The sequence below is a fragment of the Garra rufa genome, chromosome 8 (assembly GCF_049309525.1).
Source record: "Garra rufa chromosome 8, GarRuf1.0, whole genome shotgun sequence".
In the NCBI taxonomy this organism is placed as follows: Eukaryota; Metazoa; Chordata; class Actinopteri; order Cypriniformes; family Cyprinidae; genus Garra; species Garra rufa.
This window is the reverse complement of record NC_133368.1, coordinates 16,585,318-16,597,936: the sequence shown is the minus strand read 5'-3', so window position 1 is coordinate 16,597,936 and position 12,619 is coordinate 16,585,318. Positions and strand designations below refer to the sequence as shown.

General features: G+C 36.4%; 1 protein-coding gene across 3 annotated transcripts in view; it reads right to left on the bottom strand.

Annotated features, from left to right (window-relative positions):
• Positions 1-12,619, bottom strand: part of ppp1r9ala (protein phosphatase 1 regulatory subunit 9A-like A) — a 67,695-nt gene that overhangs the window by 42,414 nt on the left and 12,662 nt on the right. The window lies entirely within an intron of this gene.

The following is a 12,619-nucleotide window of genomic DNA, read 5'->3' as shown; positions in this document are numbered from 1 at the left end:
TAAATGTGCAGTTGTCGCCACCTCCTGGCGGAAAAGGATAAGCGTTACAATACATACAGTTGCAATCGAAATTATATAACCCCCTTGACCTGCAAGACATTTTGCTGCAGAGAACACAATTTTGTAAAAGCAACTCAACAAAGGCATCAGTACACTATTAGAGAAATGTATTAACACACATTTGAGTCATTCTGAAAACGGACGCTGATGAATAATGAAAAAATAAAAATATCAAATTGGCTCTAAACGTTCATGTTCAAAATTATTCAACCCCTAAAAGTCAAATTTGGTGCAGAATCTTTTATTCTTTAAAACCGCCAATAAATGCTGCCTGTAAGTGCTTTGAAGCTTCTGTCACCTCTCTACTGCAATCTTGGCCCATTCCTCGGCTGAAAAAGCTTTGAGATCACTGATAATCTTTGGTTTTCACATTGCCACTGCTTTCTTCAAATTCAACCAAATGTTTTCAATGAAAATTAAACCTGGAGACTGAACAGGCCACTCAAGAACATTCTATGACTGATCCCTGAACCAAGCATAAGTAAATTTTGGATGTATACTTTGGGATGACTGTCCTGCAGAAAAGTCCATTGATCATCAGCTTCAGTCTTTGCACTAAAGGCATCACAATTCTTGCCAAAATGGCCTGATACTTCAAAGAATCCATGATGTCCTTCATGCGGTCATGATTTCCACTTACTGCTACAATAAAACACCCCTCGAACAGGACTGGTCCACCCCAAAGTTTGACGATGAAGATGGTATTCTTCTGCTCATAAGCTCTGCCTTTTTTGCACCAGACATACCACTGATCCATAGGTTCAAAAAGTTATGACATAGCTGTGTTATTAAAAAATCCTAGAACTCAAAAATATTACATTACATGTTGACATTATTACTTTTAATATGCCAGCGATTGGTTATAGATGCAATTTTTTTAAAGTCCTGGATCTTCAGAAAAGCTTGTATTTGTAAACTACTGCAGTCTCTGGAGGGTTGAATAATTTTGATTGCAACTGTAAGTGTTAAGATACTTTTGTTTTGATCTCTACTGTAGACAATTAGTGTTTATATCCAAACTATAAGCTTCTAGGTAACACTTTACAATAAGGTTCATTAGTTAAACATTAGTTAATGTACTAACTAACATGAACTAACCATGAGCAATACATTTATTACTGTATTTACTAATCTTCATTAACGTTAGTTAACGAAAATACAGTTGCTCATTGTTTGTTCATGTTAGTTCACACTGCATTAACTAATGTTAACAAGATTTTAATACCATATTAGTAAATGTTGAAATTAACATTAACAAAGATTAATAAATGCTGTATAAGTGCAGTTCATTATTAGTTCATGTTAACTAATGTGGTTAACTAATGTTAACTAAAGAAGCTTATTGTAAAGTGTTACCAGCTTCTATCCCAGTAATCATGTTATTTAAATGTCTGTAACAAAGAAATAATGATGCTTATGTGGTTAAAGATACTGTTTGAGTTGCTCTTTCTGGATCATGAATGCAGATTTGAATGTCTTTAATATCCGTTTCATATCGTAAGCGTCAGTGGAGCGTGTGAAACAGTTGTAACAGACACCAATGAATTGCTGTCATTCAGGAATAAGATCACGTGGGTGTTTGAATAGAGATTGTGATATTTTAACGATTAATCATGCAGCTCTAATGTAAACACTGCAAAATGTTTCCGATGATATCGTCACGTTCTCGCGAGACCAGTCAGATCTCGCGGGACACATCGTATCTCGTCACATCCCTATTGAGAAATGTTAAAGGTGTCTGAAAAAAGTACTTATAGTAAACAGTGCAATATTCCACAAAAAGTCAGGATTGTCCATTTTGATTTAATGTTGATTTAACAACTAGATAATATAAATGTTAGATCTATTTTTGGACACAGAAAAAAAAGGTATACCATTCACAGAAAGTGCCAATTAGAAGCATAGTAATCAACATGACTAAACACCTGCTGCACTTCTACACCTTCACCTCAACATCACCTCATGCACTCCTGACAATTTACAACATATCGCCCTGATTCAATTACACCTGTCATACTGGTGCAGATTTAGAGACATGTGGCAACAGACACAGCATTAATATATGCTATATTCTTTCTGACCAATTTCCTGCTGTTTAATATTGGACTGAATTGTCAGCACACATCATGAATGTGACAAAGAAACGCACCACAGAACCAGACCCATGCTGTACTTTACAACCACTTAATAATTAACTGTTTTACCTTTTTTTTTAAAAAACATATATTATTATTACTACAGTATTTTTTTACTTACAGTAGGGCTGTCACAATTCCTCAATTCAATCAGAGTAATCTATTTTAGACTTTGTGTAGAGTAAATAAACCACATGATTACTTGCTTTTGATACTTTATTTGAACCAATTATTATTACCTCATTACTATTATGCATGAATTTTAAGTCATTTGAGGTCTATTTTTATAACCTCAAAAAAGATAATTAACTGATTATTCGATTAATTGTCAGAATAATCAGCCGATTACTCAATTACCAAAATAATCGTTAGTGACAGCTCTAACTCACAGTGGACCCAGAAAGTATTTAAATGCATGAAATTGTATGCAACAAAATGACAAACAAGGTGAACGTTTTTTTCTCTTCTGCTAGAATACCTGTGTGAACTTGAGGAAAACTGACTTCATACATCCAGTAAAAATCACCAAAACACCAGCTGATTCAAAGACTGAGCAAATAAACTGAGTTACTGAAGAAAACGGATCCTGCTGCATTTGAGGGCAGATGCCATGCTGATGTTATGTATCTAGAGCAATGACATTCAGTGAGACTGAAGAATCTAAATACTTTACGGCCACTGTATTATTTTGAAGAGATACGGTTCCTCAAAGAAACAACATGAGAATAGCACATCAATTTCAGATGAACATGTCAGAAAGATCTTGAATCTCCACACACTGGAGACCCAATCAACCCTGCAGTATAAATAATAGCTGATATTTGTATGGCTCTATATGAACTCAGTTTTATTTCCTCCAAAATCCATGTTTAACAATTTATTAACATTTTAACTATAACATTGTACTGTGACATGCGTTTTATTTTTTATTTTTCCAAAAAGTCTGTTTTTAACTCTTAAAGTCTGTATTCTGTTTTACGACTATAGTTTATAAAAAAAATGACAGTAATCAAATAAATGCACAAAATGTGACCACTTGCTTAATTTTAAAATGTAATCTGAACAATTCCATTCATTTTCATGGTGCCACGTGTTAGAGGTTTGCTATGGATGCCGGTCTCCACCACTGAATAAAATAAAGAAAAAAGGTTATTGTGACTTGTTATCTCACAATTCTGATGATTTTTCTTAAAATTGTGAGGTATAAACACACAATTGTGAGTTATAAACTCAGAATTGCATGATATAAACTCGCAATTCTGAGAAATTAAGTCAGAATTTTTAGATATAAACTCGCAAATGTGAGGAACAAAGTCAAATTCGCAATTCTGACTTTCAATTACCTTTTTAATTTTTTTTATTCAGATATAAACTCACAATTGCGAGTTAAGTCAGAATTTTGAGATATAAACTCGCAATTGCGAGTTATAAAGTCAGAATTGCATGATATAAACTCACAATTCTGAGAAATAAAGTCAGAATTGCATGATATAAACTCGCAATTCCAAGATATAAACTCACAATTCTGAGAAATTAAGTCAGAATTGTGTGATATAAACTCACACTTGCGAGTTAAGTCAGAATTGTGTGACAATTGTGAGTTATAAAGTCAGAATTGTGTGAGATAAACTCACAATTCCGAGAAATAAAGTCAGAATTCCGAGATATAAACTCACAATTGCAAGTTAAGGCAGAATTTTGAGATATAAACTCGCAAATGCGTGAGTTTATATCCCGCAATTCTGACTTTATATCTAGCAATTCTGACTTCATAACTCACTTTGCATTTATATCTCACAGTTCTAAGAAAAAAAGTCAGAATTGTGAGATAAAAATCCGCAATTACCTTTATTTTTTATTCAGATATGAACTCACAACTGCGAGTTATAAAGTCAGAATTATGTGACATAAACTCACAATTGTGAGATATACGTTTGCAATTCTGAAAGGGGCTTTCATAGTTTACTGTTTGAATTGAAACACGGACAAAAATAATGACTGATAATGTATGCAATATAATATTCAGACACTAGTCCATACAGTGATTTTCATTAGGTCATCCCTTTTTTCCAAATTCTTTTACATTTTCTGCATAACACTGAATTCCATTTATATGACTGTGATTCTGTCTATGTTTTCCCCATCATGTGAACTCTGCTTGCAAACACTGTTGCTATGAACATCTATATCTGAAACTGCTAAAATGAAGTGTGCTATTAATAATATATCATTTGAATATGTGCATACATTTTGCATGGTTACACTTATTACAGCACAAAGCATTTCTACAGCTGCTCAGCACTGTATAAATTACCTTCAGAGAACATCTCTGAAATATAGGAGCTGAAAACTCTGATTTTAACAAGGAATCTAAACAAGTCTGATACATCTGATAATGAACATTCAGGCAGCACACTTCTGCAGTGCAATATGACAAACTCCACTCCTTTATCCTAATCCTAGGGTTATGATTTGCGTAGAAACAACTGATCCTTAGAGACTGCTTGATCTATCTGTGCACAGGAGGAAATGACTCAAACAAGAAGACAGCTGCATAATGCAGAGTCAACCAGTTTTCTTCAAAAGTATTACAGAGAGAGCAAGTTAGATTCCTCAGGTGATGGCTGATGTGTGTCACAGAAACACGAGTATTCCCATGTTAGCGCCACACCCGTGTGTTTGTTCAGACTTTTGTGTAGCTTTGAGGAGAGGCTGCTGAACTTCCTGGAGCGAATGGTGAGAGGTGGGGCGCACGGCAGGTGCATAATCACACGTGACACACAGGCTATTGCTACAACGCCCATCCAGGACACGACAGCACACAAATGCACATTCAAACACAGTAAACAGGAAGAACACACCTTGTGTTACTAAATATATAACAATGTGTAAAGATGAAGGAAATATCCTGACCTGCTAAGATAAAGAGAAACAGACGCTGAGAGACTTATTAGCACTTTAAGTCCTATTTCATCAACATTAGTTACAGTATCTCACAAAAGTGAGTACACCCCTCACATTTCAGCAACCATTTTAGTATATCTTCTCAAGGGACAATACTATAGAAGTGAAACATAAGTGAAAGATATATTTTAGAGTAGTCAATGTGCAGCTTGTATAGCAGTATAGATTTACTGTCCTGAAAATAACTCAACATACAGCCATTATTGTCAAAATAGCTGGCAACAAAAGGGAGTACACCCTAAGTGATAAGAGCAGTAGGCTATGTTGTGTAACCATGCAAAGTCACATGTCCTATTCATCATGTTTATGTCAAGTTCAAATTAGGTGCTTTAAGTACAATTCTCTCATACTGACCACTGGATGTTCAACATGGCATCTCGTGGCAAAGAACTCTCTGAGGATTTGAGAATTAGAATTGTTGCTCTCCACAAAGATGGCCAAGGCTATTAGAGGTTCAGTAACACCCTGAAACAGAGTTACACTACAGTGGTCAGGGTCATACAGAGATTTTCCATTCGGAACAGGCCTTGCATCAGGTGCCGAACCTGGCTTCAAGAAACAGATGCATGAGTGCTGCCAGCATTGCTTTAAAGGTTGCAGAAGTAGAAGGTCAGCTTGTCAGTTCTCAGACCATACGCCACACACTGCAACAAGTCGGTTTGCATAGGATTTATCCCAGAAGGAAGCCTCATCTGAAGCTGGCTCACAAGAAAGCCCGCAAACATTTTGCTGAAGACAACCAAGAACATGAATTACTGGAGCCATGTCCTTTGGTCTGATGAGACTATAAGATAAACTTGTTTGGCTCAGATGGTGTCCAGCATGTGTGGCGATGCCCTGGTGAGGAGTACCAAGAAAATTGTGTCTTGCCTACAGTCAAGCATGATGGTGGTAGCATCATGGTCTGGGGCTGCATGAGTGCTGCTGGTACTGGGGAGCTACAGTTCATTGAGGGAAACATGGATTCCATTATGTACTGTACAATCTGAAGCAGAACATGATGCCTTCCCTCCAGAAACTAGGCTGAACGGCAGTTTTCCAACATGATAACGATCCCAAACACAGCACCAAGATGACAACTGCTTTGCACTGAAAAAAAAAATTAGCCAACCAATAAGGTTTTGGTCACTATAACTTGGAGATTTTTTCTAAGCGGGAGTAAATAGCATAGGGTAAATACGAGACCAGCTCACGTCTTTGAACTAATATTTGATAAACACGTTTATTTTTGTGTAGCTCTTTTCAAAAAACAGCAGCTTTACAGAAATGCCAGTAGGATATTCTCGATAAGCTGAAAAAAACGATTTCATCTATACCACACATCCTGAAGTGTGTCAAATGGAATTTTAAATCAACTTATACCACAGAAAAACATGGGTGTCAGAAACAGAAAGTCCTTGTGTACCACAGTATCTCTGTTTCCATAAGTGCCACCTACTGTCAAAGAGTGAATTTGCATTTTCATTCAGGCTGTTTTCTATTTTATCACATTGACCTGAATAGGCAAATCACTTTCAAAAACTCAACCGAGCACCATGTTGGTGTGGACAGGTCTTTAAACTGAAAGTATATTTTTCATCAGCACTGATTTGAGTGGTCAAAAACAATGGTGCACTAGGTAGTGTGCATATGGTGAATGCATTAATCTGCACTGACCACCAATAGAGTATACTCTGAAAGGTTTGCATGTTCAACTGTGTGTGAAACGGAGAGGGAAATTAAGTATACTAAAGCTAAGTTAAGGCTCTTTCAACTCGTCTGTTCTGGGTAGTTTCTTGCTGAGCCACGCAGACACTTTAAAATGGTGTAACAACCTCCCAGAACACCCTAGAAAGTGCAAAGCAGTCTTTCAGTAAACTTTAATTTCACATTGTCTACTGTACATATTACCCATATTTACCTATTATTAACCCATATACAATTGAAGTCAAAAGATTACATACACCTTTCAGAATCTGCAAAATGTTAATTATTTGACCAAAACAAGAGGGATCATATAAAATGCATGTTATTTTTATTTAGTACTGACCTGAATAAGATATTTCACATAAAAGATGTTTACATATAGTCCACAAGAGAAAATAAGTTTTATAAAATTTATAAAAAAAATTACATACACTTGATTCTTAATACCGATTTGTTATCTGAATGATCCACAGCTGTGTGGTGGTGTTGTTTTTTTTTGGTCCCACCAATTCTTTGAGCATTATTGCGTTTTTGAACCCTTTCCAACAATGACTGTATGATTTTGAGATCCATCTTTTCACACTGAGGACAACTGAGAGACTCATATGCAACTATTACAGAAGGTTCAAACACTCACTGGTGCTTTAGAAGGAAAAACTATGCATTAAAAGCCGAGGGGCTCAAACTTTTTGAATTTGAAGATCATGCTGAATTGAACTTATTTTTTCTTCTGTTAAACATGCAAGTATCTTCTGTAGCTTATGAAGGGCAGTACTAAACTTCAAAAATATGATATTTAGGCAAAATAAAAAAATTGTACACATCTTTATTCTGTTCAAAAGTTTTCACCCCCAGCTCATTACGCATTGTTTTTCCTTCTGGAGCATCAGTGAGCGTTTGAACCTTCTGTAATAGTTGCATATGAGTCCCTCAGTTGTCCTCAGTGTGGAAAGATGGATCTCAAAATCATACAGGCATCCTTGGAAAGGGTTCAAATACACAAAAATGCTGAAAAACCAAAGAATTTGTGGGACCTGAAGGATTTTTCTGAAGATCAGCGGGCAGTTTAACTGTTCAGGACAAACAAAGGACTCATGAACAACTATCACTAAACAAAAAAAAAAACAAAAAAAACAGCTGTGGATCATTCAGTATTAAGAATCAAGTGTATGTAAACTTTTGAACAGGGTCATTTGTATAATTCAAATTTCTCAATATTCAATATAAAATAACATGCATTTTGTATTATCCCTTTTATTTTGGTAAAATAATTAACAGATTCTGCAAGGTGCATGCAAAATTTTAACTGTATTACTGCTATGTTATTTTATTGATTAACTATTGCTTTACTCCCATGCCGAAATGTTCAAAATTGCATAAAGCATGCTAGTTTAGGCAAATAAAACTAATAAGGGAGTCAAGGGTAGGAGTTCAGAGATAAAACTCAAACTGCAGCTGCCACTGTGATTTCAACTATTACAGACACACCTACAGAAAAACCCCTGTCTTTCAGAGAGAACATGAGAAATGAACAGACAGACAACTGTTAGTCTCCAAATATACTAATCTCAACACTTTTATAAATACACCACACCACCAACAAATGTTTAAAGTATCATCACATATGGCACTATTTGTGGTGAGAGTATTTGAGATGCCAGCAGCTATGAATTACCCACAGACTACAGAGTATAAACACAGTCCACGGCTTAGTAAAGCTATGCGCTAACCTAGCACTGTGTCATTACCGCAGTGACGCGTCATCACCTGCTAACTAACTATGCAATGCTGTCTGCTCTATACTATGGCACTAGTATTAACATTTCAGATCATATCACATGCGTTCAGCAGGGATAGAAATCTGTTGACACCTGCTAGTAACAAGAGTATCACTTGTGAAGGCTTTTAGACGGGAGGATCTCGGATTTTACAAGTACATACTATGTCAGTGTGTCACTGCATGTTATCGCACCAAAAAGTAGTTACACTGTTGCTTCAGATACAGAGGCTGGACAAAACAAAGAATCCAAAGAAGAGAAGACAGTTGAAAGAAGTTCACTGATGTCTTGTCAACATCTTTTTCCCTAAATGGTCAGAAAGTTATTTTAAACCCACATGCAACCTAGACTGTTTAAAGTGTTTGTTTTAGGACATTTAACAGGTGGGAATGCAGCAGGTGAGGATGCATTAGGGTCATTCCATGTCAACTCAACCAGAGATCCCCGGCTCAAATATTTGATTTCGCTAATATTTATTCTGAAGAAAGATAAACATGTATAGTAATAAAAGCCAAAATATTAAATGTCATGGGTGAATATTTACTGAGTAATCCACTATTTTGTAGAGGGAGGTCAAAATGGCAACAGAGATCGGTATTTATATTAGTAAAATCTGTTGACTCCAGCAATCTTTGTTGCATTATGTCTTTTTTCCAAAGTTTGCGTGCCTATAACTCAAGAAGTATTTAAGATATTGCAATATGATTTTAGATTCTGGTTGTTAATAAACTTTTCTTTTGGAATATTAATTTTCAAGGCCCTACATCATTCAGTCCCTGATATGAGGATCTCAATAAGGCTTAGGCCCAATCCCAATTCTATTTTATACCCCTTCGCCTACCCCTCGCCCCTTCCCCTTGTCCCTTGAAACAAAGTGTAAAGGGGAAGGGCTAAAATATTTCCCCTAAGAAATGGGACACCACTACAACACTGTTATACGTCATCATAGGTTGTCGCTAGTTCCTAATGTTATGTCAGAGGACATGCGCAGATGTTTATCACTCATTCCAAGATGTCAAAAAATGTTGTCATGTTTCAAAAAGTACAAATGTACGGTGTACGCGCCGTTCATTCACATGTGGCCGTAAGCAAAACAAACAACGCATTATCACATGCGCGGCAAATTGCTAATCAGTGTAGTGGTGCCTGGAGAAGTATATGCTTCATTTGTGAATTTCGTTTTCAACTTTCTCTTTGAACGCGTTCGTTTTCGTTTTTATTATTATGTACTGATTTAGATTACTGGTGCGGTAGACTTAGCGGGTGCAGGTGCATTAGGCGCAATCATCAAATACATTTCAAAGCAAGCCGGCTCCACGGTCCTGACTGCATCATCACTGCCTTTATTGGGTGTTTTTAGCGAATATTTACATTTATTCACATGACTGGATGTGGTGGACTGCCATGATTTTGGCGAATGCAGGACACTACTGAATGCACATCAGAGGGGATTTAAAAAGTGGAAGTGTGTATACACCGTATACCTGCGTACACCCTCCACTACACCACCGTTGCAAATTGCCGTGCCACTGGTCTTTCATGTTTCTAACATGCAGTCAAATGTATATGACATAAAAATATATTTTGTAATATCGTGCAATCAGTGCTATCTGCTAGCAAACTTTAGCGATTTTTTTGCAAACGTTTATTTACAAAACAACACCATAAACACAAACACAAGATTGAAGGTAATATACATATAATGAAACATTGTCATCAAAATCCTTATTAAAGGCAAAAATTACTTATATTTACGAGTCTGCTTGCTCGAGTGAGCAGCCATGTTGGAAATTTCTCTTAGCCCTTCGTTTGAAGTGAGGTCCTGAAAAATCTTCGTTTGGAGGGCTATCTGGCCCTTCCCCTTCCCCCTACCCCTCCAACCAAAAGAGAAATGAGACACCCCTACCCCTTCACGTGAACGCGCCAAACGAAGGGGTAGGGCTAAGTGTAGGGGTAAGGGGTAGAATTGGGATTGAGCCTTAATGTCCAGATTGTTGAATGTTACCCATTTTCAGTGGTTGAAATCCAAAAGTTGGTCACTTTGTATGCTGATACTTATTTTATTTAAAAGAACAAATGTCTGAAGAAGAAATAATGTTGAAATTAGAATTTTATCTTGTTTTCCTCTTTCAAAACAATTGCATGGAACATAGCTGTCTAAAAGTGCACTGAAATAGTCAAGTTGAGGCGCATTACCTTGCTTTCTGCAGTCTATTCAGGGGGAAGTTTTTGAAATTTGCTTGATTTGACACAGAATGACCCTTTAGCATTTACACAACAAATACATTGTGTTGATATATTTGACTACTCCTTCAACATTACATTGCACAATATACACATTCTATTGGAAAACTTAAAAAAAAAAAAAAAATTCTGCCCAGTTTCAGGTTCAAGATGAATCTTTCCATGACAAACCGGTAGATGAGATTAAAATAACACACATAAATACAGTTAATCATTAGTAATTCCTGGAATAATTCACTTAATCCTATCAGTTCTTTGTACATATTTGCCAGAGGCCTAACAAGCAGCAGTAATACAGTTATTACAGGCATAGCAACCATAACTAAGGGGGCAAGGCTAGTGGACTCCCCTCCTTTGTGGGCAGAACATTAATTGATGTTGTCAGCATTAAGTAACCTGGCTGCTGCCTAATGCATGATGGTTGTAAGCCATGTTTGAATCCATTTACTAAACATCCAACCAATCAACAGAGGTATTTACAAAAGTCTTAAAGGGACAGCAGCAAAAACTGCCCTGTTCAATTAAAGTCAGAAAGGAGGTGGAAACTAAGTTTAAAAAGTAAACTACGACTGCACTCACATTGTAGGTGAACCTTACAGAAAACAATAAAAAACTAAAAACATGCAGAATGTGGGATTTTATGCATGACAATGACTTCAGTAGCTCCAGAGACATCTGACAGAAGACAGTGATCAAGGGAGTTATTTCACTCTGTCTACACGGTCTACTGAACAAAGAGTCTCTCTTTCTCACACTCGGTCTCCCTGTCTCTCTTTTCCTCTACAGGACAGGCTCAGGTTACCGTGAGACCCTGTCCTGCCTCCTCCCCCCTTCTGGAACACGGGACTTCCTCGAATGAGTCTGGATTGAAACAAAACTCAAGTTGCCAGACTATTGCTAGTGCTCCCGGACTCCTGGATACTGCTTGAGTTCAGCCAGTCAGACCGGAGAAAGCAACTGTCAGGATGCTTTTGCCATTTTTGTGTGTTCATGCATCAAACCGTCTGTAAACTATATGCAGTATAAGACTGCCAATGTGCCCTAACCATGTGTGACACAAATTTGAGCTCTCGCTTTCATATTAATGAGTTTCTGTCTTAACCAGCTGCTACTGTGACAACAGTTTTACCTGTCATTTGGTTTCTATGGGATGGGTGCCTCCACCACACCATATTATACTTTTCTTCTCTGGATTCCATTTTAAAAGTTTCCCTAAATTTTAATAACCAAAAGGCATGTCTAACTGAATTCATAAAACATCATGATTTTCAGTAATTTATTATTTTTTTCATATAATACAATTTTTATTAGAAATGTTTTATTTTGTCTTCCATTGTGTTGTCTGTTTTCATTTTTCTGGGTTTATGACAAAAAAAAGTGGTAATCAAATGAAGCCATAAAACATTAACAGTTTAAATCAACGTTTTTAACAATTAAGAAGTGACTGTCAGTACATACACACTTCATATTTAAATAAGTCTTTTTGTGCTTTATTATTCACAGACAATAGTCCATATTGCGTTTTGATTAAGTATACAGCCTCACTTTATTTATCTAAAATGTAACATTCTCTGAAATTTCACATTATAGAGTCAGAGGCGGACACTAATGAAGTATTTTTACTCTGCTGCACAAGTACTTTTCAGGTGTCTGTACTTTATCAGAGTGTTTTTCTTTGGAAAACTTTACTAGATTCCAAAGCATAATGTCATCCTTTTTACTGCACTACATTTCATATTAAATATCATTTAA